At 42.6% G+C, this 26,146-nt stretch overlaps 1 protein-coding gene across 1 annotated transcript in view; it reads left to right on the forward strand.

Moving 5' to 3' along the window:
• The first annotated feature begins 2,645 nt into the window (after positions 1 to 2,645).
• The window catches only part of LOC126155562 (odorant receptor 43a-like), a 158,597-nt gene continuing 135,096 nt past the window's right edge, over positions 2,646 to 26,146 (forward strand). The window contains exon 1 of the mRNA XM_049916236.1: positions 2,646 to 2,700. The gene's annotated coding sequence lies outside the window, so the exon portion shown is untranslated. The remainder of the gene's footprint in view (positions 2,701 to 26,146) is intronic.

Below are 26,146 nucleotides of genomic sequence, written 5' to 3' on the forward strand. Positions count from 1 at the left end.
CACATTACTGTATATTCAGTTTCTGTTTACATTTATAAATAAACAACAGATATTGGAGAAACGGTTTAAATCATTTGCTATCCTCCGACATGCGTGAAAGAAAAGGAAACTGTACATTTTCAAAGCACAGCACAGCCCGGCACAGCAGTTTCTTTCTCGTAGTCGTTTTTAATAGAGAACGTGATATTATCTTAATACAAAACTGTAGTTCGTATTTGATGTTGTTCAACAATTATTTCATATTTAGAATAAAGTCGATCAAGAATTATACATAATAAACGTAAAACTGTTAATCTTCACACTTAAATAGACGTAACAAAGTACTGAGTAAACCTCAAGTAGCACCTGTCAAGAACCTTCCGAGGGTTATGGTATCGTTTTTCTTTGTGCATTAAAATCCCTTTACGCCCCTTCAGTTTTGTTGTGCCGTATTATGTTCTTTCACATATTTTAATATTCTTTACTTGTTCTTCCAGAGTACATCATTTTACTTTCCTTAAATATTTCACTTCAGCTGACTGTATCGTTCTTCGGTAATTCAGGTCTCAGTTCCGTACGTGAGCACAGACGTTGCCCCTACTTTGTACATGTTTTTGTTTGTGTCTTTCCTGGTTTTCAAATGGCTCTGAGCACTATGTGACTTAACAGCTGTGGTCATCAGTCCCCTAGAACTTAGAACTACTTAAACCGAACTAACCTAAGGACATCACACACATCCATGCCCGAGGCAGGATTCGAACCTGCGACCGTAGCAGTCGCACGGTTCCGGACTGCACGCCTAGAACCGCGAGACCACCGCGGCCGGCTTTCCTGGTTTTATTGACTGTTTTCTGTGTATAGTACCACATATCATTTGAAACTTATTTGATTGATTTTCGGTATCATTAACAAATTCAAAACTTAAATGACATCCTAATAGCTGAAAAGAAGATACTCATTCAACAGGTTTTCTACTATTTTATTTATATATTGTGTATATGAAAACACTATATAACCTAGTTCCGTATAAAAATTTTAAGTGGATCGGTTACGGAATTTTCGAGAGGGTTGGAAACAACACTTCCTCACTTTTTCTCTTTCTATATTAGTACAGATCAAGACATCAAACGATCTGAGTGACAATTGGTATGAATTTGGCATAGTAACTGATTTTGTCAAGAAATATCTTTAGGTCTTCTAAGCTGGCAGGCACTTAATTTTTTCTTGTGGCTCCCATGTATTGCTGAATTAGTTGCAGTCCTTTAAGACACAGTATGTGGCCTAAATGCTCCAACTGGTCTAGAAAGAACTCACAGTTTTCTGGAATGCAATTTTGCCCAATTTGTTGTAGTGTCTGGAACATTATACGTAAGTTTGCAATGACTTGTTCTCTTGTTGCACCAGTTACTAATATATGGTCCAGATAATTTGTTGTATTCGGGCTCGTTTGAATAAGCTGCTGCAAAAACATCGGAAAATTACTCGTGCATAGCAATTCCAGATGGCTATATGTTCTTTCAGTATAGTCCAAAAGAGTGTTAATAACCACAAATTCGGGTGACTCTTCGTCTGGTGGCAGCTGCAATTATTCTTGGCCCAACTCAGTTTTGGAAAAGTACTGACCACTTGAAGACATCAGCTCATCTGGCTTTTAGATGGGATAGACGCCAGTCTCTGAGTGTGCACTTACAGTTGCTTTAAAATCATCACATACACGGAAGGAACCCTTTGATCTGCACAAAACTGATTGTGTTGCCACTTGATGTGACTGGTGAGAGGATGTCTTCTTGTCTCCTTGCACCAGGCGATCAAATTCCGTTGCAAGAACATTTAGCAATGTTACTGCCACTGATCTAACAAGTAGCGAAATGTTGCGGAAGACTCCGAATTTCAGCTGAACTTCGGTTAGTCTTGTATAGATATGAAATTTAGCTCACATTGAGTAAAATCATCGAATGGTTCAACTGCTGGTATAATATCGATGTCCTCTGCTAGTTTAAATCCAAAATAAGAAAAGAGTCAATTCCAAAAAATTATTGCGGCGAAGGGGATGACACATCTAGTAAAATAATCGTACGGTGACTTTCTTATAAAACGCTATTATGTGCATTAACCATGGAAAAGCATGCAGTGCTTGCTTTAGAATTGTTACCTTTGTTTTTTGTCTGAAGAGGCGAGGAGTCAATCTAATTGCACAATTCCTCAATTATGATAGAAACTGACAAACCAATATGAAGAAGTTATTGTATTAACTAGTTGTTGATCGTTAGTGGTAGAGAAAACTTTTGTGATTGTGTTGTGAAAGGGCTGAGCTGTGCCTGTAGCGTGTTTACTCTGAGGCAGCGTTCTTGACGCAACACAGTGCGGCATTTCGAAACTTCCGCCACATGCCCTTGCTTACGGCACTACGCATAGCGCGGTGCTGTGTCGGCTTTCTCTGGTGTGGCGGCTCTGGGCGTGGTGGCTGGTTTAGAGGGCAGTATGAGCTGAGCAACGAAGCAGTAACGGACTTCCCGTGGGGCCTCTTCGCCTTGGTGTTAGCTGATGGCGAACGACCAATATTAGGGTCATGACCCCCTCTGTAGGTTATTGAGCACCGACGTCGCTGGTGCTCTGATTTATCAGAAGGTCACGACCTGTCAGGGCAGTATTCACTTTCATTTTGGTTTGCTTCCTTCTGTTTGTTGTGTACGGACGTCCGTGTCTCCATGGTATTCGAAGGTCAGTGAGATTCCAAGATCTGGCAGACATTTTAGACTAATTCACTGGCTGATGTCTTATTACAATTTGTATTATATGTTAACCTTACCTATCCGTGGTGCTTGTGAACATTTAGATAGTGTAGAGCGCCGTGTTCCAGAAGAAAGGTTATTTGGAAGATTGGCGGTGTGCGTTAGTGCATGCGTTACTATTATTGTCCGCCTCCCACTAATTCTCCTAATTTTTAAAGTAAATGATTGGTCATGTGGTGACGCAGTGAAATGTTTAGCATTACCAGTTACCACGGATGTTTAATTGTTCATGTCAGAATATGTGTCAGTTTGGCTATTTTATTTCCCTATTTATAATTTGCTTTGGTTGTTCTACTTTCCTTGAAGCTAATGCTAAAGGCGTCCTAAGAAATTACATAGTGAATATATTATATTTAAGCGACTCAGATGTTTCCAGGACTCATTTGTTCTCTCCGAACCACTATGGTCTAATGCGTGTACGGATGAGCTTTGAATGTGATGCGAGAGTTCTTGTGGCTGCTTTATTGGTTTGATAAAAAGAAAAAAATGATATTACTATTTTATTGCAGATTTTTTTAAAAAATTATCTAGCTGGGTTCTTAAACGTTTCGGTTAACTTATTGAGAAGGTAGTTGTCATGCATTTTCGTAAGAGCTCAGATTAATTAATTCGACCCCAAGAGTTATTTATTTGTTGCACGGTTGTATTTTGGTATTCTGTCTAATTAAAATTATTTGTGCTACTGGAAACTGTCTTTAATAATCTTTTGAACTCCATTGCTAGTACGTGTTACCCAGGAACGGGCTCCACTTACTCACGCCTCGTCGGCTTGCTTAGTCGGCTGATAACGTCATTTGGAGTGCATACACTTGGCAACTCTGGATAAATTCTGGTGTCCGATCCCACTCGTCGGCTTTGAGCAATGACGTGATACCTAAGGCAAAGACGATACGTACAGGCAATCTGTTACAGCAACGCATCATACTCGTAAACAAACGAATGTAGCATACGATAAAATTACAATAACATTCACACCCACATTCACACACTTATTTACATGATTTATATTGAATCGAACTGAAGGTAATGAAAATAATTAAGAACAAGAATTAGAACCAAATTTTCATGCCTGGTAAGAAGTATTCTCGTAATTTATGCGATCAGAAAACAGAGAACCTGTAAACTGCATTACGGTAAAGGGCGTGGTGAAGTCATACTGTTATAAAATAGCGTTAATTAAATATTAATTATTGTCTCTAACGGGAGAAGCGCAGGAAAGTGGGGGTTTTGGGAGGGAAGAAACTGAAATGTATCAGAAAAATGAGAAAATTAAATGAATGACAACAAATACGAAAGAGTAGCATAAAATGTGGAGAAATCGACACACTAAATTCTAAAAAGAAAAAGCCAGAACTTGGCAAAGGAATATCTACAAAAGATAAAGAATATTCGAATTGATAACTAGAATTAACCAATGAAGGTAAATTCCATTTACAGATTCCAAGCGCTCCATGATTTATATGTAAATTATTTTTGCAGTTATATGCACTGAAGCGTAATACCATTTCTATGTTTGTAATTTCTCTCTAAACCTACTGCAGTATACAACAAAAATTGGAATCGGTAACTAGAACTGACTTTTACATAGATCAATTCTAGTTACGGATTCCAATATTAGTAACTTTTTTGCTGTAGTTCAGAGAGCCATTACGAATGCAAAAATCATATTAGCCTACATTTTAGTACACACGCCTGCTGAAAAACCGATCTAATTAATGAATAATCGAATGGCGGGAATCGGTAACTAGATTTGACCTATTCAGGAGGTCAGTTCTAGTTACCGATTCCAACTTTTTGATGGTTCATAATTTTGGACATTTTTGCAGTAAATCAGTAGAACACGTGAACTGTGTTTGCAATTTTATTGTATGCAAGATTCGTTTGTTTACGATTATGATCCGTTGCTTTCAAAGATTGCCTCTATGTATCATCTGTGCCTTAGGTATGACGTCATTGTTCAAAGCCGACGAGTGGAATCGGTCACTAGATTTGATCCGCAGCTCTCGTAGCTGTCTGTCTTTCGCGCTGTTTCCTCCAACCCCAACCGCACTACTTAACGCTGCTGGTCAAATTAAGTTTATACGTGGACTAATTTTGAATTTGTATCTGTTAGCCTGTGGCCTACACCTTAAGCAAATTTTTATGTGTGCTGGGATCTAAACATATATCTAAATCTGTTGTAACTTAATTATATTGGGTGATCAAAAGGTCAGTACAAATTTGAAAACTTAATAAACCACGGAATAATGTAGATAGACAGGTGAAAATAGACGAACATGCTTGGAATGACATGGGGTTTTATTAGAACAAAAAAAAAGCACCTCATATTGCTAGACGAGTGAAAGATCTCTTGCGCGCGTCGTTTGGTGATGATCGTGTGCTCAGTCGCCACTTTCGTCATGCTTCGCCTCCCAGGTCCCCAGACCTCAGTCCGTGCGATTATTGGCTTTGGGGTTACCTGAAGTCGCAAGTGTATCGTGATCGACCGACATCTCTAGGGATGCTGAAAGACAACATCCGACGCCAATGCCTCACCATAACTCCGGACATGCTTTACAGTGCTGGTCACAACATTATTCCTCGACTACAGCTATTGTTGAGGAATTATGGTGGACATATTGAGCATTTCCTGTAAAGAACATCATCTTTGCTTTGTCTTACATTGTTGTGGTAATTATTGCTATTCTGATCAGATGAAGCACCATCTGTCTGACATTTTTTTAACGTTTGTATTTTTTTGGTTCTAATAAAGCTCCATGTCATTCCAAGCATGTGTGTCAATTTGTACCTCTCTATCTACATTATTCCGTGATTTATTCAGTTTTCAAATGTATACTGACTTTTTGATCATCCGGTACTTGTGTTATTGGAAAATGTGTTAAATCTTCAATTCATTTGTGTTTCTGGTTCAAAATTATGTTGCCTAGATATTGTAGATAAATTGTTTTTCATTGTTGTAAGTGTGGTTTTAGTTTTCTTTTCAATCAGTAAAGTAAAGAATCACGTTTTATTCTCACTATTTGATAATTAAGGCCCTTCTTATCTGTTCTCGTACTGTAGATTTATGTCTGCCATTATTACGACTTTACCCTTATTTCATTCTGCTTTTTATATTGGACGTGCCTTGCCTTAAAGAATATTAAGTCATCCTGAGTTAAAGTTAACTTTAAAATTTCTGTAAATTATTTGAATTTGCGTTGATTTTTAAGAGTCTCATTGCTTGGCCTTTTAATTAATTAAAATAACCTTAATTGGCTACTATGTGATTGAAACTGTAAAATATTATTGTGTTCTACCAATGAAAGAAGTGTGTAAAATCCCCACAGGTCCAGCCCTTCCCAGTTTTCCTTCCTGGCTGAATTAATAGGCCGTAATTATCACCGTTTCAAAAGCATTTCGTTATGCGGGCACTGAGCGTCGGGGAGTTTAGAAGAAACAATCTTGCCAGCCTGAATAGCACGACTTGCTGTTGTTATATCGAAGACGAGCAGTAGAAGAACTACTTGAAGATGGTGATTCGAATAAATGTCACTCCTGCTTTACAGAAAATACGGTACTTATATCTAAATACTGCTGTCCTGAACAGATACTTTAACCTGTTTTACAGAAGGTCCATTACTTTCATCACAATATTTCCGTGTAGCGTCTGACATTTCAGTGTTTCTTGCCATTGCTAACACTTCCTCCAGAACAGGGTTTGTTAACAAATAAGTGCAACGCCTTTTTCTATGGTGACTATGTACAGGAAAATGCTCTTACTTTCACTACTTACATTTTAATGGTCTTCTTCTCCACCGTCAAACGATGAACCAGAGCTGGCGACAAGGCAAATTCTGCGAATCGTTTAATTTCTTTTGAGAAAGACTTGCATTGGGTTGAAATTAACGCTCAGCTAATGGCACAATTTGCATTTGCACCGTGCTGGTTTTACGTGCTACAGCAGCCCCCCCCTCCAAATAACTCTAGAGAGGCTGATGGTTCAAATTTCGTCCACCAATGTATCGCATCATGGTCTAAGATAAGTCTGAACCGTCTGAAAACTGTCTTGGTTTGTTTGGATTTTACGTGCAAAATACACATTTTTTCTGGGAAGTTTTTCATGCGCGCCAATTCTATGCTATAACCTTGTACGAATCGGTTCGGGCTTCGCACGAAGGTACAAAAATCGATCAAGAGAGAACAATGTTCTTTTTATCCAATAACCTTTATCCGTTGTCAATATACTATGGTTGATATTCGAGTTAACTGTAGCACATAAAATTCGTTCTCACGTGAATTGAATGCATGGAAGCATTAAGCGAATTAAATAAAAAATGCTTTCTACTTGGTTTCAAAAATCCTCATTCGATTTTATGCACACAAAACGCATCATGGTGAGATGTTTTGCGCACACCCCTCCTATATTTCAAACTTGAGCGAAAATTTTGTAAGAAGGTAGACAAATAAAAGTAATTAATGGTCGCCCTGTCTTGTGAAAGCTTTCTCCTTCAGCACGATAGAAGCAAAGTGATTCAAAAGAGCCAGCCGCTGTGGCCGAGCGGTTCTGGGCGCTTCAGACCGGAACCGCGCTGCTACTACGGTCGCAGGTTCGAATCCTGCCTTGGGCATGGATATGTGTGATGCCCTTAGGTTATTTAGGTTTAAGTAGTTCTAAGTCTAGGGGACTGATGACCTCAGATGTTAAGTCTCATAGTGCTCAGAGCCATTTGAACCATATTGATTCAAAAGGAAACAAAAAAACAAAATCTACAGTGTATCAGTCTTCGCTCGAGTTAATAAAATCGGTTGTCAAGCTATAGCGGTGTAATGTCAAACTTGAGTAAAATTGGGAACCAGAATGGAAAATACTCCCTGTCATAGCACAAAGAAAGGCTAATATGTAGTAGACAGAGGTAGAGATGTAAAGAACGGAACTAGCTTCTCGACTTGTCTGGCAGCTTCAAAAACATTTCAACCAAAACAGTTTGACCTCGAGAGTGGGAGTGCACCTAGAACAGGAAGCACACTAAACTCTAATGACACGACATGAGAAATGCCGTGTTGGATGACATGCTTGTACAGAACCGATTCGTACAAGGTTATAGCATAGAAGTGGCGCGCATGAAAAACTTCCCAGAAAAAATGTGTATTTTGCACGTAAAATCCAAACAAACCAAGTTATACGTCATGGCGTTATGTGTCACGTTACATAACATGACACAATGTGTCATATTACATGACATTGGTGCTAATACTAACAAGTAAAAAAGCACGAATGTGCCAAGATGTTTTCATTTAAATGTCTTTGAAGCTGTCAGGCAAGTCGAAAAGCTAGTTCCCTTCTTTTACAGCTCTAACTCTAAATTCGTCATTTTTGTGCTTCTATAGGAGCATTTTTCATTCTGTCATGAAATTATTGTAATCTCTATCCAAGATCATGTTTCCCGGAGGGCAGAATTCCATTATTTTTTGAACGTGGTCATACATCACAAGGTTGCGGAAGTACGTACACGTTTGGCATATTGTGATCTGTCGTGACCGGAGTGAGCACCCGAAGGCACTGTTTAGCCATCGTTGAAATCAGTCATCTTCAGACGGTTGCAGTGATGCTATACAGTGAAAAACCGACGGCAAATTTTCCAGAACTAAGCTACCTCGGATGGGAGAAAATGGAGGAAACCAGGCCTTAGGCGCTACTCGTTTCACGGCGGTAATGATGGAAGGCCAATTTTAGTACGTGGGAAAGCTACGATTTGGGAACATCCGAATAGTTGTGTTGAGGTGGGCCGTGGATTGGTTTTCTTTGGACAACTTAAACGCTGCGATATGCAGATCAGAATCTGTAAACCATTTTTCAAGTGTAGCATAGCAAGGTAATACATCTTTCTTTCCAGTTTTGTATGGGATAATTCAGCTTCCTTTCTGTTTCTGACTTTTTTAAATACAGTACATTAGTTCAATATTGTGTAGATGTATTTTAATTGTGAAAGTCTGTTTTTTCCATGCAATTCTTCCATTTTGCGTGTTTAATGACTGAGGGAGTTCTGTTTAAGAAAATAAATTATTTATAAGGATTAATCAACTGGCAACTAATGTTAAATTTAGTTCTGCTACCTCATGTATGATTTTAAAATGAAATTGCGAAGCCACAAATTTCAGTATTCTCTTCGGTTCATTAGTTTAAAATATACTGTCTCTTGCGAATTTAAGGAGAAATTCGGAACCGAACTGACATGCTAGTAATACATAAAAATTTTGCTGCTGCAATGGGCAAAGACATCTTGTAATGATGTGAAGATAGGTAGCCACTGTTTGTTTCACCATCTTTGTCTTTACTACAACAGACAAACCACGAGAATGAATCTTCTGATATCCAGCTGGTTAAAGCAGAACAGATGTAATTGTCCTAGAGAATCTGGCGACCAATTTCAGATGTAACAGTTCGACAGCAGGTGCTGCTCGGTGTGAACTTTACCGGTCTCTTCCTCAGTTATTGACTCTCAAGTTCTGAGAAGGCAAGCATTAAACAGGGCAGCAGGGAAAATGTCTAATGTGCTTAAGAAGTAGCTGTATTATTGTGCATTAGATTCTTCGGAATTACCATAGCTTTGGACTTGACAAATGTAGTTTCTCAGGTCACAGTAAATTTATAGCTTGTTAAGACGAAACGACATTCTCAATTGAATTTTGGATATTGAAATGAACTGCATCTTATTGTATAACAGCGTGTCTTTATATAGCTGCTGTCCAATGCTAAATTTATGTTAACTTCATTCTATAAGGTCTTATTCTGCTGCACCGTACGTTAGTTTGAACTTTATAAGTAATAATGTGGCATACGAGTATGTTTCTCAACTGTTCTGGTTACATTACGTCAATTGCATATATCGGTTAAATCATACACCCTACACGCAACACAATAAAGATATATAAAATGATAATACCGTAGTCCTTTATATGTTTCAATTAAATTCATGGTGCTGACCGACGTATCTCCGCCGTTCATCCACCCAGAAATAGGCCATCACATTGTGTTCCACTGTACAAGGGCACCCGCAATTTTAGGTAAACGATCCATGCTGTCGACAGGGCGTCCCGGAATGTAACATCATGCAAAGGTTCTAGTATTTTAAAATCCTAACTCATGCCAGATACTTAACTGAAGACGTAGATGACCAAATTTTGCACACCAAGGTGCTTCTTTGATAACTTCCAGAAACTGTTAAAAGTCGAGCAAATTTATTTTCTCTTTACTGTCGAGATCTTTGTTATAGGTAATCATTAACCTATGTAGGCGATTTCATTTTTCCTGGGTATGCTTTCAGTCTTCGTAAGGGAAAATGGGAAACTAAGATAAATCCCAATGGACAATTTACGTTTACTGTCACTGCTTTCCAGCAGCTGATGCAGACTTGTTGCTGACTCACCTAGACGGAACGTTGTGTTATAAGTTGCTTATGAAACTGAAGCAAATAAAACCTTATGCGTCTAATTGTGATCTGTATTTCTCGCAACACACTATTCCACTATTCTTAACAGTAAATAATATTCGCCTGTGTCATATTTTGTTTTATTATAGACTACACTGTTTCAGAATAGAAATTATACGTCTACAGGAAGCTGACCGTGAAGATCCAATGCTTTGAGACAACGGTTATCCACAGTCAAATTCCAGTAGGTGGTCGATCACTCTTCAGAAAGAGGTAGCCTCTAATAAAGAATATTTCGGCCGAGGCGAGTCCTACTTACTACGTGGTGAGTGTCTAACGAATAAACTCTGAGCTACCTTAATAAAGGTGCTGCAATCATCGAAGTCTGCTGATATAGATGGAAGCACCTATTCACACCTCAGAGGTGTCTGCAAAGTGACAGACTTTCAAGTTTTCCATACGACGAGGAAACAGAAAGGGGCTTGCGAGCGTCACAGACAGGGGGTATGGTAGGTTTTTGGCGAACAGGTACACAACGTTCAGCCTGACAGTCGCGTGCATGGACTGCAGCAGGGTGGCAGGAGTTGTGCGACAAACTCCCCTATCCAATCTTCTACAGCCCTAGCGCAACACATTAGGACCTTGTCATCAACGATTTTGAAGCTGTGGCTTAGTTTACGACGCCGACAGTCTAAATTTCAGACAAATCCTATCGTTTCGGACATAATTTGTCGTGTGATGTGAAGAAGCTGGTGGACGTCATTCCAAAAACCCTCGATTTTATTCCATATGGAACACGTAGGATCATCCTCTGTAAGGAACAGGTTCCACGAATTTCACATTGGCATTGCCTGCAGGTCGGCTATGGCACTGGTACTGTTGAGCCGTACAGAAGTACACTCACGAGCACAACGGTGGGTTCTTTGGTTTGCTGGGAAGGAGCCGGAGTGTAACTGTAACACGTAAAATACTGGTTCACCATATTACAATATAGATATGAAGATTTACCTAACTCTCTATAAATTCATTTCCACAGGAACGTTCACCGTATTTACAACGGTCTCTAAATACTGAGGTATCACTTGATACAGAATCTTCACATGAAGATGTTCACATTGTAGCGTTGCTCTTGGGGGACGAAAATAAAGAGAATTGTTACTTTTTTTTTAATGTCGGAAAAGTGAATATTTTGGTGGGCCACTTGGCAACAGAATCAAGGATTGATTACACTATTATAATAACATACGTAGAGCATTGAATACCTGACTAAGAGAAACATTATCATTTCTGTGCATTTTTATATTTGCGATGTAGTCATACCCGGAACAACACTAAGGGACCAGAAGATTAATAGACTTTAAAAGCACTGCAACACTACACAATAAAAAAAATTGGCTCAGAAATAATAGAAAAAAACGATAATGTTCCTTCTGCCTCATGCTGCGTTCGGCCCATCAGCGTGATCGTAATTTCTTTTCATATTAAATTACAGTAGATGACCATTGTGGTTAAATACTTTATACATAACAGTCAAAATGTCCTCTTGATGCTATCTGTTCGTAATCAGTTACAAGAAACTACACGTTTTCGGATTGAAAAAAATAACAATTAGCATATTCACTCAATATTTTCACATAAAATATAAAATGCAGTTGCGGAACGCAGCAAGTCCGCGTCCGCCTTTCATAGAATACCAACAGTAAAAGGTGAGGCACCGAAAGCCTCATTTGTCTTGAAACAACAGAATTCTTTTTTATACCATTAATCGATACATGTACATAGAGATTTACAGGCACCGCGCAAGAACGGCAAAGATAAAGAATAATAGACTCTGTCACTGCTATGCGATGGTTCATTTCTTTTACTTTACAATTGTTCGATAACTTTAGGCCATCAGGCATTTACTATTGAGCATATATTAATGTTTGTGAGGCGAAAATTACTAATATTACACTGCCTCCCATGAGGAGGGAAGGAATACCGAAGGTATTACTTTCATCCTCATGCCCATTGGAATATTTGTAATTTTCGGGTGTAACATACAGGTTATTAAAAGTTTCATTTCACATTCAGTCCATAATGAAAGAATTAACGTTTCAATTTGTAATTACTGACGATGGATCATTGTGAATTTGTTCTGTGTTTCTATCAGTGTTTGCATGGATTCAGTCTTTCTTGATGATTCTTAAAATTAAGGCTATAAGTATACATATTTACAAAATTTATAAGGAAATAGTCATACTCCATTTTTCATCGTTGCAAAAGTAATTTGACTATCACGACTGGTACACAACTTTCTATTTTGACCGTATTCATTATATTGTCATCGTCTTGTCGATTGATTGCCTTGTCCGTTGTCGTACTTAATTATACATTTATTTTCGTCGCACATACACTATTTATGATAGACTTGGATTGTAGAGCGGCCACTGGTGATGGCTTCGACAAGGAAGTCCATATCTTTAACTTCCAGGGCTCGAGTGTGTCTCTCCGAATTATTTCACATATGAAACAGAAAAAATATCTTATATTAGAATAGCTCACAAAAATAATTTTATATACATGTGGGATGGGATATAGGAAGGATCGGATTCTTTTGACGTATTTTCGTGTGGTTATTTTCATTCGTATCGTGACCTCTCGTTAAAGTTTACATTTCAACAGTGTTCAGAGGTGAACTTGCGACTTATCTCTGTGTACAATCAGTCATTATTCTAATTACTCTAACTTCTCTATCTTAGAGTCTCTCAGAAGGTTTATGATACATACAAAAATGTTTTCAGTACTGGATGTGAATGTTTTTGCTACAGAATATAGCGCGCAGCAACTGCTGTTGGCGGTTGACCGTTTACATTATTTCGTCACACGGTAGCCGTCCGCCTCCACTGTCGCGAGCAATCTTGAAATTCAGTCTGTGCGCGTGCAGGTGACCGGAACTTTCTTGCAAAGCGTTGATTTCGCGTTTGAGGTGCCGTGCGTCGCTTTTGTTCGGCGGATCGTGGCTTTGTACTTTTTAGATTTCTGGAGGGAGCTTCTGCCACCGAAACTGCCTCACATCACTTCCTGTCCACTATCCAATTACGGATTCACAAGTAAGTGGTAGCTACCGCTGCAACTGCATGTGTGGAATGACACTGATTATGACACACTGCACACATCAATGAATTTTTCACACATATGGTGCAATAGAATACTGCCACTGAAAATCGTTGAACTTTAAAACTTCACTTGCACTGTGGTGAGCGTCTGCGTGAACGGTGTATTAAAAGAAATTCTCGCTTCATAACATCACACGACGTTTACAAGTTGATTTACATACTAATATTTACAAGAGTTCATTTAAATCAAGAAATAATCTAACTGACCACTTTAAAACACAACAATTGTTTCTTAATTAGCCTTTTTTTTTACTATTTATGCCTACAGTCACAGGTAAGCTATTATAAGTCCTTTTTCTTTGACCACATTCATTCCCATCTCCTTTACAAATTAATTTCATTCATAGTAATCTTTATCACGCTTGCTTATTCATTTTGTGGGCCCAATACATTTTTTTTTAATGCTCATCTTATTTAGTGACTTGTGAGGGGAGCTTCATTTATGTCGAAGTTTCTCTCGTATGTGCTTGTCTTAGAAAGTTCGAGGACAGATTTGAAAATAGCAATTACGCCTCTGGATTTCGTGTAGAAATACAAACAGTCGAAAAAGAAAAGTGGGCAAAGCGGGCCTACTCGCGAATCGTTGACAGAATTTAAATTACTCCTCAACCAGGTCGAAAATTTAATTTACATTGCGGATTACAAAAGCAATTTGCGCGTCGCGAACCTACTCATTTTTATACGTAGTGCCTCACTTCCCAAGCACATGTGCATCTTTACAAGTTGATCCTGGGGAGTGAATAGGATCAAGGATCTTAAAGGATTTGCGCTTAGGAAAGGGGTTCAATAATCACATAATCGCAGAGAAAACAATAAATATTGCAGTACGCACTTAAAATAAAAGCTATCACTTCAAGCACGTATATCTAATATGTATCTTGCTGCAGCTTGCTTACTACTCTTTGTTCATTTCTTAGACTAAGTCAAGTTTATGCATTACGCATTTGGATATTGTTTATCATTTGTATATATAAGCCTCTCACTAGAGTGTTGTTGTTTGCTGCTGTCGCGACCTATGAAGCTTGGGCGAGATTCTTATTCTATTTGCTGCCAGCTTGTGAAATTGCAGTATCGCTAATGCTCAATAGTACCGTGAAGTTGCCATAATAAACCATGTTACTCATATGTTCCTTTACTCAGCTTGTTTATAGTCTGGACTCGTCTTACTTTGCGTTATATTATAACTTCCTTTTTATTCCGTCATGCTTTTACTTAAGGTTAACGTCAGGTCTTTTTAGAACAATTGCACTGCGTTATCAATCTGTTCATGCTTAATCCTAGGTATCTGTTCACTTCAAAGAGATGTTATTTTATCACTGGCACAGCACTGTGCCGGAATTTACAAGTTAAATCTACCGACTGTTTTGCGCTAACAGATGGTGCCTTATTTACGTCACATTTGAAAATAGGGAATAACCTCATGGAATTGAATCTTCTCACACTACTTTCCTCTTTTGTCTGGACGTTAAGTATTTTCTTTCAAATCAGGTCATTAATTTGTACTCGATTAAATTTCACTTACCAATACTAAGCACATATAATCATCATTTTCATATTACTATTTACTGAGAGAAGTGCATTATTCACTCCTTCCTGCTCATTTTCAAATTACTATTTAGCGAGAGAAGTGCATTATTCGCTCCTTCCTCTTTCCTCATTTTAGTACCTCGGGGCTAATTAATACCTCTCGAGTACATCATTTTTCTTACATACTAATTTATAACTAAAATTGAAAATCGCCTCTACGACATGTCCTCCTGTTTACATAAAGATTATTCATATAAATACTTGTCTACAACTTATTCTGTATTTTATTTTCCAGAGGCGTTGTTTTAATACATAAGCTTTCCTTTTAGCACCGGTTAACGTCCGTAGTCAGTTCAGTTCAGTTCTTGTTATTCATTGGTTAATCCTGATCTCCAATACCTTAGAATTTTCTTACAGCTTAAATTAACTTCATTCCTAGCGTTATAAAATTTTCTTAAATCATGATGGTGGAACAATCCTTTGATTTTATTCGTGGCAGGGTCAGATAACAAATAGCTACCAATGTGCAGTTTCCTCATTATCACAAAGGGACCTTCATAAATGTGTTGCCACTTACGATTCTTCTTTAACAACAGGGATGATTTAAAGTGAGTCCTGACTAATACCTTTTCTCCTTCTTTGAAATCGATAACTCTGTTTACCTTCTTATCAAATGCCTTTTTTCGGAGGTAGCATACGTTGTCAATGATATGAAAGCTTGGCTGATTTTTGTGTCTGGCTCCAATTCGCTGTCTTGTAACTTTGGAAGGGGGTCTATCCATTCATTCCTTTCTTTTGATCTTGACGTTAACTCATGTGGCGTGAATCCGATCGACAGATGAGGAAGGTGGTTTACAATCTGTTCGAAAGGTGTTACGAAGTCTACCCACTTAGGTTGCTTATTCGGAATGTACTTTGTGATAAATCTGTTAAATTCTTTGAAGATTCTTCTGTCGGATTCGATTGCGGTCGAAACAGGTATATCAAAATTTGTTTGATTCCATGGCGAGCAAGAATTGCAAGCCACGGGCGTGATGTGAAATTTGAAGCATTATAGGACAAGATTGATTCTGGAACCCCGAATCGTGGGAAATAATCATGTTCAATGCGACGAATTATCGGATTTTTAGAAGAAGATTTCACAGCGTACAGTCTTATGTGCTTAGAAAAATTGTCCAGGATTGCTATTAAGTATTTAGCGCCCCCCCCTATCGGTGGGTAGTGGACCTGCCAAATCAATACTAAGAAGCTGGTTTGGCCTTTCAGCAATTATTGGATTTAGTGGGATTGAAGTGGAAATGTTTAAGGATTTTGCCTTTTGACAGATGACACAGTTTCTCAATAATATATGGATTCTCTGATGTAGATTCGGAACATAACAGTAAGTCGAGATTTTCCTTTTACATTTTTCTGGTCCATAGTGACCCCATGAAATGTGAGTGTACCACAGAAGATGTCCAATGAAATTTCGAGGGATGCAAACACACCACCTCTCAGATGACTCAGACGTCTTATGAAATAGCACTTGGTTATGAACTTTATAAAACTTGGACAACTTGTGGGCTAGATTTTCGTGAAGAATTTTTCTAACCTTTTTCCGTTTTGGATCTGTATTTTGAAGAATCTGAATCTGCCTACATAACTGAAGAAAATAGTTCCTGTGAATTGGATCTTTCATTAACAGAACTTTATAATTAGACATTTGTTCCACCAGTTCGCTGGTTTCTGGTAAGCCCTCAGGTGAGCGAGAAAGTGCTTCTGCTATAACATTATCTTTACCTTTTATATATATAATGTCAAAGTCATATACCTGCAGGAATAAGCACCATCGAGTAAGACAGGGATGTTGCAACTTGCATGAAAGGATGAATGATAAGGCTTGATGGTCTGAATAGATTTTAATTTTTCTTCCATAGATATAATACTTAAATCGCCTAAAAGCCCATGCAACGGCGAGTGCCTCCAACTCCGTAACCCAATAAGACTTTCCACACTCAGATAACACTCGACTCGCAAAGCTAATCACTTGGATTTGCTCGTGTCCATCTACTAATTGAATCTGGAAAAGACAAGCGCCGATACCCACAAAGGAAGCGTCTGCAGTAGTACATAATTCCTTATCCATCTGAGGATGATAGAGAATGTTACTGTTAACCAGACTGTCTTTAATTTTCTGAAATCCATCTTGGCATTCCGGCGTCCAATTCCAATGTGAATTCTATTTTAAAAGGTTGTGAAGAGCGGGATTGTTCAATACCTGATTGGGAACAAAACGTCTGAAAAATGACGTAAGACCGATAAATCCTTTCAGTTGCCTTTTTGTATCAGGGGTTGGAAATTTTAATTTAGCAGACAATTTTTCCGTGTCAGGTTTAATTCCTTCAGGGGTGATGATGTGTCCTAAAAATTTAATTTCACTTTTTCCAAACTTGGATTGCTTAAGATTTGATGTAACCCCATACACTCTGAATCGTTGAAATACCTTTAGCAGGAGGGCCACATGATCTTCCCAATTTTTCGATGCTACAAGAACGTCATCCACATAGACTGTTACCTCATCTAAAAGTTCAGGACCTAGTACATGGTCAAGGGCAGAAAGAAAAATTCCGGAACTCACATTTAGTCCAAACGGTACAACTTTGAAATGGTAATATCTACCTGCAAATGTAAACGCAGTGTACTTCCTAGACTCCTGCGCAAGTTTTACTTGCCAGTAAGTGCTTTTCAAATGAAGAGTGCTCAAATACTTAACTCCATGAAACAACTGCAGATGCTCTTCAAGAGCCTCTGGTCTCGTTCTTATGGGTACTATAATTTTATTGATTAATCTTGCATCTAGGACTAGCCTTACGCTACCATCTGATTTTAGTACAGACTATAAAGGACTCGAATAAGGTGAATGAGATACTTCTATCACACTCCAGCCTAACATTTTCCTGACCTCGCACTTGACAGCTTCGCGTCTCACATCTGAAATGGAATAGCTTGTTCTACAGTAGGTTGAATGGGGCAGGACATCCATTCGATATTCAAAGCCTTTTATTAGTCCAGGTTTCTTAGAAAATACTTGAACGTAATCTGTTAACAAATTGTAAAGCTCATTCTTCTGTTGTTTGGATAATTCAGTGGACTCACTAGCTTTACCATATAATTCGGCAGCCGTCACTCCGGCAGCACGCAGAGATGTCGTGGGCACGCCCGGAGTTCAGAGGTTCGCTTAGCAGAGCAATGGGTGTGGCGGATCGCCGTTCGGCCGAGCCCGCTCGGTCGAAGGCCCCATCCGGCCCCCCATCTACGACGACTGGAGATGTTGGTGTGGCAGACCGCCGTCCGGAGGAGCGTGCTCCCCCGGCGGCCCCGTCTGACCCGCCGCCTAGAACGACCCGGCCACCGTCCATGGACTACGACATGGACGACGTATCTGGAGAAGACGACATCATAGTGCACGAGGCACTCCCGGCCGACGAGAGGGCACGAAGAATAAAGGCCAGCGCGAAGCAACGCCCAGTGGGCGAGCTGCGCAAGAGGTCTTATACCACCGCATCAACCGGCGCCAAAAAGACCCCAAAGAAGAGGAGGCAGATCGCTGTCTCTACAAACGGGGGCAGAAGACGCGCCCTACCTGATGACAGCGGTGCGGGTGCGACCTGGACGACCGTCACGTCGAAACGTGCGGCCAGATCCAGGACGACGCCTTCACCGCCGCCCACATCGACCGCAAACCGCTTTGGGGCACTTGCGGTCGAAAATACTACTGAACAGCCTACTTCCGAGCGGTCGGCGCCCACGGCCGCCGCCAAAGCAGGCTGTTCAAATGAAGATGACGACGAAGAAGCCATCCCCACCACCGGACGGTCACACCGGAGGCCGCCGCCCATAGTCTTTGAGGTGGCAGAAGACTACAAAGGCTTCCTGCAGCTCGTGAGGCAGTGGACGACTGCCGACTTCACCTTGCGAGCTGCAACAGGGAACCTGGTGCGGCTACAGGTCGCCAATACAGAAGATTACATCCGGGTGACGAGCGAGGCGTCGAACCAGGGCCTCCACTGGTACACACACGCCGCCGTCCCCGAGCGACTACTGAAGATAGTCTTTAAAGGACTACCCATGGCAGCTCAACCCGAGCTGCTACAAGAAGAACTGACGGAGCTCGACTTCCGCGTGCGCAATGTGACGCGCGTGAAGTCGCACGTCAGCCACAAAGAGTCTCCGTCACTTCTGGTGATCGCCACCGATACACCGGAAAACAGGCGGCTCTACCAGTTGACGAGGGTGGCCAACACAAAGGTCACCGTCGAAAACCTGAAACAGAAGAGGGACCTCGTACAATGCTTCCGCTACCAGGGGATGGGGCACGTGGCTCGCCACTGCTCCTTCCCCGAGAAGTGCGTGAAGTGTGCCGGGGCCCATGCCAGCAGACTGTGTCCGCTACCGAGGTCGCACGCGCCCAAGTGTGCGAACTGCAGCGACCCACACGTGGCGAGCTAGCGCGGCTGCGAAGTTTTCAAAGCCGCAATAGCTCGCCAAAACGGGCAGCAGGCCACGAAGACTGCAGACCGCTCCCTCCGCTGTCCGCGCCCAGGCGCAAAACCGCGAGGCGGCCGGCACACGCTAGACAGACGCCGGCAGCCAATGCTGCCAACTCCGGCCCCACTGAAGGGGGCAACAGCAGCTGGCGCACTCGCGTCAGAAAACGTGCGCGCGAACGCACACCCGAGGACCAGCGCACCTTCCACGTCCAAGGGAAGGCGCGCAGAGAAGACCACGCATTGACGGGAGGCGAAAGGCGTGGTAACGCGCCAGCCGCCGCACGTCACCCAGCAGCAACCAGCCAAGGCGCCACTACTACAGCGCAAGAAGGAGGGCTGGCTGCAGCAATTTCTGCACTCTCTGCGGCAATCGACAAGGTAACACACCTTGCCGACACGCTGCAGAGAGTTGCGGAAGTCGTGATGACCGCCGCACCGGCGGCTGCTCAGCAGCCGTCGAAATGAGGCGCTCCCTACGCCGTCCGCGCCGGGAGCAGCGAAGACGGCCTGTCATGGGCCCGCCCAGTGGGGGTGGTACGGCGATCTTCATCCGCTCCTCCATCAGGCATTGTGAAATTCAACCGCCAGTTATCGGGACTATTGAGGTCACTGCTGTCCAGGTTGAAACAGCCACTGGCCCTGTCACATTTATGGCTGTTTACCGGAGCCCTCGCCGCCAGCTCCTCATCGATGATGCCCGTCTCCTTCTACGGACTCCTGGCAAATATTTCATCGCAGGTGACCTCAATTGCAAACATGCCGCCTGGAATTCATTGGTCACTAATCTTAATGGACGACTTCTCCTCCAGGCCACTGAAGAGGTGAATGCGTATGTCTGTGGTCCTGTGGAGCCAACACGTTCTTGACATCGCTATTACTCGGGGACTTAATCAGTTCCTGACTACTGAAGTTCTCCAAGCCATGAACTCCGACCACCTGCCAGTTCTCTTTCAGCTGGCCGTCGCCCCGGCGCAGAGTCCGGGCCGCCTTAATCTAAACCGCACGGATTGGCCCTGCTTTCAGCGGCGAGTTACTGCAGCTCTGCAGTGACAGGTGGATGGCGTCGGCGTTCACGAGGCCTCTGCAGCCCAGTTTGCTGATACTCTCACTGCAGCTCTGGAGGGGGCGACGCCCCGCCCGCGCCCCAGCACATTCGCATCTTCCGCTCTCCCAGCGGAAATCCTCCAGGACATCCGCACTTGAAATCGCCTCTGCAAGGATTGGCGTGTGACACGGGACCCACAGCTGAAACGCCACATCAACAGCCTGCGCCGTGACATCAAAGCAGCAATTATCCAGCACAAGAATCGCCGCTGGGCTGAGCAACTGAAGGCGTTAACCCACGACCCCATGCACTGGAATGCGGTCCACTTTTTTACGAAGCGCAGGACACGGATGCCCCCTCTTACAACACCGACTGGGACGGCTTATCTACATGAGGATAAGGCGAATCTCCTTGCGGAGATCTTTCAGGAGAATTTTACCCCCCTTCAAGAAGATGTGGACCAGCTACACGTCGACCAGGTTGACGCAGCAGTGCAGACCATCCTCCACGGGGACGGGGAGGAGGACCGTGATGACATACCACCTATTTCAGTGGCCGAAGTCCTTGCAGGCATCAAGGCTCTCCCGGCGTCCAAGGCTCTAGGTGTTGACATTACCGGCTGGGTCCTGAAGAACCTGCCGCTCCTGGCTGTGGTTCGTCTCACTGCCATCTTCAATTGGGTTCTGCGGACTCGCACCTACCCTGCAGCGTGGAAGCACTCCATCGTTATTGCTGTTCCAAAGCCGGGCAAGGATCGGACACACCCAAAATCCTACCGGCCTATCAGTTTGCTTCCGCACATCAGCAAGCTCTTTGAGCGGCTTCTTCTTCAGCGACTCCGGGCCATCCTGGATATTCGGGAAATCCTCCCCCCGGAACAGTTTGGCTTCCGCAGCGGACACTCCATGACCCAGCAGATTGTACGTGTTGTGGAGTACATCACTCGCGCCTTCAATAACCGGGAGTACTGTGGAGCGGTTCTCCTAGATGTCACGAAGGCCTTTGACAGTGTTTGGCATGCTGGACTTCTATGGAAGATGGACCACCTAGGCTTTCCCCGGGCATACGTGCGCCTCATTGCGTCGTACCTGCAGCACCGCACTTCCGCTGTCCGCTTTGACGCGGCCCTCTCCACTGCCAGGCCTATCGTCGCCGGGGTGCCGCAGGGCTCCGTCCTGGGCCCCGTCCTTTATACTATATTTACCTCGGAACTTCCGACGTCGCCCCGAGTGGAGAAAGCCGTCTACGCCGACGATACGATGCTCTACACCAGGAGCCGGTGGCATGCCGCCATGCATTCCCGGTTGCAGCAGGCATGCAACGACCTCGAGATCTGGGCAGCTCGCTGGCGCATCCGGTTCAACCCCCTGAAGACACAGGCCATCGTCTTTACGAGGAAGACGTCGATGCCGGCCCCGCCACTTCGACTTTATGGGACCGCGCTCCCCTGGCAGAAGACTGTCCGGTACCTGGGCGTCATCATGGACCATCGCCTACTGTGGAAGCCACACATCGACGCCGTCCGTGCCAAAGTCCACCAGCGGATGGGCGCGCTGTACCCGTTCCTTAATGAAGGGTCTGACCTTTCCATCTGGAATGGCCTCCTCATCTTCCGCTTATTTATACGGCCGATTGTTGACTATGCGTGTGAGGCTTGGGGCAATGCGGCCCCCACGCATATCCAGCGTCTTCAGGCGCAACAGAATAAGATTCTCCGGCGGGTCTTCCATGTACACCCGCAGTTTCCGCATCAATATCTCCACCATGCAGCTGATGAACTGGAAGTGATGCCCCGCATCCAGCAGACTGCCAGCCGTTTTTACCGACGGTCGCACGCCTCTGCCAATCCCCTCATTCGAGACGTTGGCGCACCTCAAGATGTTCGAGACCGCTATCAGCGGCCTGTTGCACTCCTCGACCGCTGAGACCCGGGGGTGCACCCAGCGGACGCTGCTTGCAGCTCCGTCCCTATGATTTTCTTTTTATTATCCCGCATACCCTGATGCCATACAACAAATAAAGAAGTTCAAACCAACCTTTCTCCTCTGACGAATGCAGGCAATGCCGTCAGGTAAATCCTGTGTTACTCTTCTCTTCTTGGGACATACGATAGGCGGATGGGGATGGGGGGGGCCCGCCCAGTGTCTGCAGTGCAGACGCCAAGAAGTTTCAAAATCTTGAGACGGGCCACAAGAGGACACAATTCAAAAGAGAAGAATAAACCACACCAAATAAGAGAAGACTTGTAGGCAAAGTAGGGCAAGCCTACTGGGACTCCGCCAACCAGGGGTCGGGGGGCCCCTGCAGAAGCCCGGTTCGTTCGTTCGTTCGTTACCGTATAATTCATTCTGACCGGGAATTAGGTCTTTATACTCATCGTCATTAACACTTTCAAGATCTGTCATGTCTTCTGTGTGACTGTACTGTTGTCTTTCAGTCCATGGCCGTACTGCTATTTGAAGCACCCCAAAGTTTGTCTTCACCATACTTCTTAACAAATTTACAGTTACTTGTTGCTGGCTCGCTACTAGAGTACAGATTCCACACTCGATGTCAATTTTAGCTTTCGTCTGCCTCAAGAATTCCATACTCAGGATACATGGCACTGATAGGTTTTTAACAATAATAAAAATGCACGTTACTGAAATAGACTCTATCTGGATTTGAAGCTGAGTCTGAAGATTTAAACATTGTGGTAGTGGACCAATTGCTCCCGAAACGGTGCAACCTTGAATTGGAAGTGATAAAACTTTGCATACAGAGGATATTTGCTTAAATAAACATAAAGATAAGACATTTATATTAGCACCTGTATCTACAACGGCTGTTACTGGTATGTTGGCAATTAATACTCTTATGGAAGCTTGAACTTGTTCGTCCTATACGTCATCATTGTCTTTCGTCTCAGTGTCTGTTACTAGATCATCCCGTAAGTTTGTCTCTTTGTCATACCTAATTTCATTAATTTCGTGTGGACTAAGGGACAGGGTGCCCCCATTCAAACCTGCAGCATCCTCTAGGAGGCTCAAAGGTGCTGCTTTTAATTTTCCGCTCGACGCTTACTTTCCTGCTGATTTATATTTCTTAAAGTTTCTTCCGTTTGGAACTGGTGTTGGTTTTGTGGTAAGAACTCTGTTGGAAATGGATCTTGTTGTCCTGGCGTATTGGCTTGCGCATAATAAATTTGCGTATTATACGGGCGTTTAGGCTTCAGACTTCCCGAAGGTCCGTTCGCTTGTTGCGTGAAGTGTATATTTTGTGGCTGAAAGGTATTTTGCTGTGGCTTGTGTTGAATGTAACCGTTACTGAAAGGTGTACGTTGGTCTCCACCTTGATTATGTCATTTATTTCCTTTCTACTGACGATTTGAATCGTAAGACTGATCGTTTTGATAATTACCGTTGATCGGTTGCGTGTTTCCATATTGCTGGGGCTGTGTATTATAAAGTGCATTTCCGTACTGAGGTGGTGACGAATTATATATTGGATTGTATCTCTGGCCGTTATTCTACTTATTTTTGTACTTACTGTTGGAGTACGTAGTGCGTTTATTTTTGAAACCGTTGTGGGGTTAGTACTGGCCGTCGCTGTGACGTGCTTTCGCTCGGCCTCCATTGTTGCCTGCGTATTCTGTATTGTGCTGGCCGCCTGCACTGAAGTGAGCGTTGCCAACATCAACTCTAGCGTCCTCGTAAATCAGATCTAATGAGTCTAACACAGATAGGAAGGTGTCCGTATCGTCCTCACACACGTTTACTAACTTTTCTCTGATCGCAATCGGTAGCTTAGTTTTTAGAATCATAATAACGTCTTTGGCGGTGATCGGCGAATCCCAGAACTTGATTTTCGCTAAATACTTTTCAAAATATCTTCTCAGACTACCGCGCTTACTGTTAAACACTTCGGCGTTGTAAACCTCTTTTCTCAGGGGCTGCTGCAAACCAGTACTCCAGAATTTAGCTAAAAACATCTGTTCAAACTCTTTGTAACTTTTACAAGAGTCGACCATTTCGGTTCCCCATAAGGCAGCATCGCCTACGATAAATCCAGTAACGAACTGAATTCGCTGGCGGGAAAATTCCTGAAAAATTTCGGAGGAACACTATCGGATGAATTTCTCTTTTCCGTGGGTGAAAGGTCGGACAAATACGATGTTTGATCACGCTTTCCTCCTGCATTAAACTGACAAAAGTGGGTGGGCTGGTACTCTGGTAAAATTGTGCTTCTATAGAACTATGAGTCTGAGCGTTGTCAATTGGTGAACGGTAATGTAGCTGCTGTTGTTCATTACATCGTGGTGAATTATTCCTTTCTCCTGACACGGGAGGTGGGGAATTTTCAACTTGGCATTTTAGTGTACGAACTTCATCAACTATCTGTTGACGCCATTCAGGTAAATCCTGAGCTAACGTTCGTCTTATCTGGTCTAATTCTGACACCACCGTGTCTCCTGTTTTTCCAGGGGCTGCCAATATTTCAAAGGTCACGTTTTGGACAGATTCCCTGAGTTCGTTCTTGACCTTGTTTTCTATGAATCCGTCTTTGTTTTTAATTCACTCTTGGTAGTGGTCGGACAATGCTTCAACATGTGCCTTAACAGTATTCTTTATTTGATCCTCTACATGAAGAGACTCAATCTGTTTGGAAAGATCATCAACAACATTCTCGATCGTGTCTACTGCGGTTTTAACTCCTTTGACCTCATCAGAGATTGCAGTATAATCTTCTTTTAAGGTCGCAGCTTGTTTTTGATATTCCATCACTTTTAAATTTATCTCTCCCTTGGCTGCTTCGAATTTTTCATCTAACCGTTTTGAAATATCCTCTATTTTTTACTCTACTTGTGTGTCAGTTTTTAGCCTCATGGTCGTGATCTGACTACTGATTTGGCATTGGACATTACCCAACAGAGTATTTAAATCAGATGTTATGTCTGCCTTTAGTTCGGCCTTTACCGAATTTAACCGTGTATTTAGATCATTTATCTCCGTTTGCAGATCTGTTTTTACTGAATTTATGTCTGTTTTTACTGAATTTATTTCTGTTTTTACTGAACTTATGTCTGCTTTTACTGAGTTGCACAGATTTGTAAGGACCTGATTTTTATTATACCGACTTTCGGCCTTCTCTTTTTCTTCGCGGGCCTTTTCATCTAATTTTTCCTGCTTTTCACGCTCCTGTCTTTGCGCTTCTCGCTGTCTTTGACTTTCGAACTTGCGTTCCATTATTGCTTCGATCATTGCGGCCAAATCATTTTTTTTTCAAAAGCGGGAATAGTTTGCACACTAGGACCAGCTTCTAAAACTTCGATCGAGGCTGCTTCTGCCTCCGCTCGTGTACCTATTGCCCGTGATCGTAATGGATAGTGAGGTCTATTCGCATCACCGCTGTCGTCTGCTTTTGTTTGTGTCCGCTCTTTACCGTCTCGGTCTCAGGCTGTGGCTAAGCCATGTCTCCGCTATATCCTTTCTTTCAGGAGTGCTAGTTCTGCAAGGTTCGCAGGAGAGCTTCTGTAAAGTTTGGAAGGTAGGAGACGAGATACTGGCAGAAGTAAAGCTGTGAGTACCGGGCGTGAGTCGTGCTTCGGTAGCTCAGATGGTAGAGCACTTGCCCGCGAAAGGTAAAGGTCCCGAGTTCGAGTCTCGGTCGGGCACACAGTTTTAATCTGCCAGGAAGTTTCATATCAGCGCACACTCCGCTGCAGAGT

This window comes from Schistocerca cancellata, chromosome 2 (genome assembly GCF_023864275.1).
Source record: "Schistocerca cancellata isolate TAMUIC-IGC-003103 chromosome 2, iqSchCanc2.1, whole genome shotgun sequence".
NCBI lineage: Eukaryota > Metazoa > Arthropoda > Insecta > Orthoptera > Acrididae > Schistocerca > Schistocerca cancellata.